The 2434-nt window shown below is 57.8% G+C and overlaps 1 protein-coding gene across 1 annotated transcript in view; it reads right to left on the reverse strand.

The window, feature by feature from the left end:
- Positions 1-206, reverse strand: part of ADAMTS10 (ADAM metallopeptidase with thrombospondin type 1 motif, 10) — a 29353-nt gene extending 29147 nt beyond the window's left edge. Inside the window, exon 1 of the mRNA XM_011966270.1 lies at positions 88-206. The gene's annotated coding sequence lies outside the window, so the exon portion shown is untranslated. The remainder of the gene's footprint in view (positions 1-87) is intronic.
- Positions 207-2434: the final 2228 nt, after the last annotated feature.

A 2434-nucleotide genomic window follows, 5' to 3' on the forward strand; every position in this document is an offset into this window, starting at 1 on the left:
GACATGATCTGGCTCACTGCAACCTCCACCTCTCATCAGACTCATTCTATTTTTTGTTGTTCTTTTTTTTTTTTTTTTTTTTTTTACCTTTTGGGGGCTTCAGTTGGTGTAGTGGTGTTGGGCCCCTGTACGGATCCTTCCCTCGCCTGCTCCCTGCACCTGGACCTCTCTGGGCCTTTGTTTCTTCTTCTTTGGAGCCTGGGCAGGGAGGGGTCAAAGAGGAGGAGCTGGGCTGGTCCTCAGCACTGAGCTGAGTCTGTAGTTGAGGGATCGCGGAGGAAATCTGGACCCTCGCTCTGCCCCTGGAGAACCTCCTCTTAGACTTTTTCTTTCTTCTGTTCCTAATGAACCCCCTCCAACAAAAACCCGCTTCCTCTCCCTCTCTTCTTCTTCTTCTCTCCTATTCTTTCTTTGGAGGTGTCAACCAACTCCCAGATCAAAGCGCTTCCTGGTTGGGCACCTCTGACCCCTGCTCCTGCCCTGAGCCACCCCGGAAAGGTAGCAACATTCTCATTGCAAGTAAAGCAGGGACCTCACCCCTTTCTCCCATTGGCTCCCTCCCTCCTCTCCTGTTCTTGCACTGCCAGGCCTGGTCCCTTGTCCTCCTCCTTCAGGGGCTCTCTCTGCTCTTGTCTACAGTGTCTTTGGGTCTGTCCCGGTCCCCCTAAGACCCTCACAGTCCTCATCACTGTCCTCTGAAGTGAGGTGCTCCTCCCCAAACCCTCACCCCCCATTCTGTGCTTTGGGCTCGGGTGGGGTGTGAGGGACAAGGCTTGGGACATCATGGAAGGACCCAGCATGGGGGGTGAGGACAGGGGACGGGGACTCACCTGCGCACAGTGTATGGGCTGGGGGGAGGAAGGGGATCTGCAGAAGGCTCACAGGTGTCTGAGCTGGGTCCAGCCCACAGGGTGGTGGAGAGGTGTGACACAGCCCAGGGCAGCGGGTGGTCGGGGGACATTAACAAGGCAGTGGGTCTGGGGCAGAAGATGAAGCTTGAAAGAGGCTCAGGGACGGAGACGGTGGTGGACAACAGGATGTCAGTGAGGCATGTGCACTGTGGCGCATGTGTGTGACTGCATGTACGTTATAGCATGTATGTGAGTGTGTGACCCTGTGCGTGACTATGAGCGTGTGACTCCATGTGCATTATGGTATGTGTGTGTGACCCTGTGTGTGTGCATGACTGCATGTGCATTACAGCATGTGTGTGACCCTGTGTGTGTGTGTGTGTGTGTGTATACCCAGGCCTGGCCATTCCTCCAGCCCCTCCTCCCCGAAGGCAGGAGGGAGGTGGCCAGCGTGGGGGAGGGTGCCAGGCCTGGAGAAGGAAATGCCTCCGGGAAATGGAAGTGGCTTAGAAACAGAGGCTCTGTCCCATCCCATCCCATCCCGGGGATCCTGAAGGGACCCTCAGCTCCACACCCAGACCTCTCCGGCCAGGCTGCGGGGACAGGGCCCACGGACGGTCCTCCGTGGAGGCCAAGGCCGCGTCTGCCCAGGCAGAGGCCCCAGCTTGCCGGCCTCCTCCGGGCTGCACATCTGGCCGGGCCGGCAGGACGCAGCCCCTGCCGGAGAGCAGACAAAGGCCCAGCCGGGGCCTGCGGGAGGAGGGGGCCGGCGCCCGGGCTGGTCCCCCACAACCGGCCGCTAATTAAAGGCCCTGAGCCCGACCGCTGGAGACACCCTGAGACAGACGGCTGTGGCCTCAGTGACCAACTCAGGGGAAGTGGGCGGCGCCACTCCCACACCCAGACACACAAACACACACTGGCAGCGACACACATCCCGCGCAACCAGAGACAGGCGCTCGGGCACTGCAGACCCACAAAAGACGCCAGGACGCCTCCACCGCAGACATACGCGCCGACAGGCTCAGTGCACACTCAACACACCCGGAGATAAACACATGGAAACACACAACCACACACTCCCAGACATGTGTAAACACACAGTTACACGCGCACACACGGGACAAGCCAGAGAAACACGCTGCCACACAAATACACGCACCTGGGGCCTACACACACAGACACACTCACTCACACACATACACAGACAACCCAAGGAGACAGACACACAGGCCTACACGCTGACACATACACACTTATTTGCATGCTCACACCAAACCAGAGACAAACTCACAAGTCCCACAGACCTAGACACCCCCCCACCAGACACACATACACAGGCATTTACACACTCATCACACTCAGAGACAAACGCACACATGCTTGGGGACACACACACAAACCCAGACACACATACACTCATCTCCAAATCTGCGCGCACACAGCAAACCCCTATGCGCACACACTGTCCACACACACAGGCAGACACACAAGAGACTCATCCCCAGGCACTGACACACACATGTAATGCACAACCACTCCGCCCCTACGTGGACGGACACATACACACACACACACACACA

The sequence above is a fragment of the Mandrillus leucophaeus genome, unplaced genomic scaffold (assembly GCF_000951045.1).
Source record: "Mandrillus leucophaeus isolate KB7577 unplaced genomic scaffold, Mleu.le_1.0 Scaffold751, whole genome shotgun sequence".
NCBI classification, from domain to species: Eukaryota; Metazoa; Chordata; class Mammalia; order Primates; family Cercopithecidae; genus Mandrillus; species Mandrillus leucophaeus.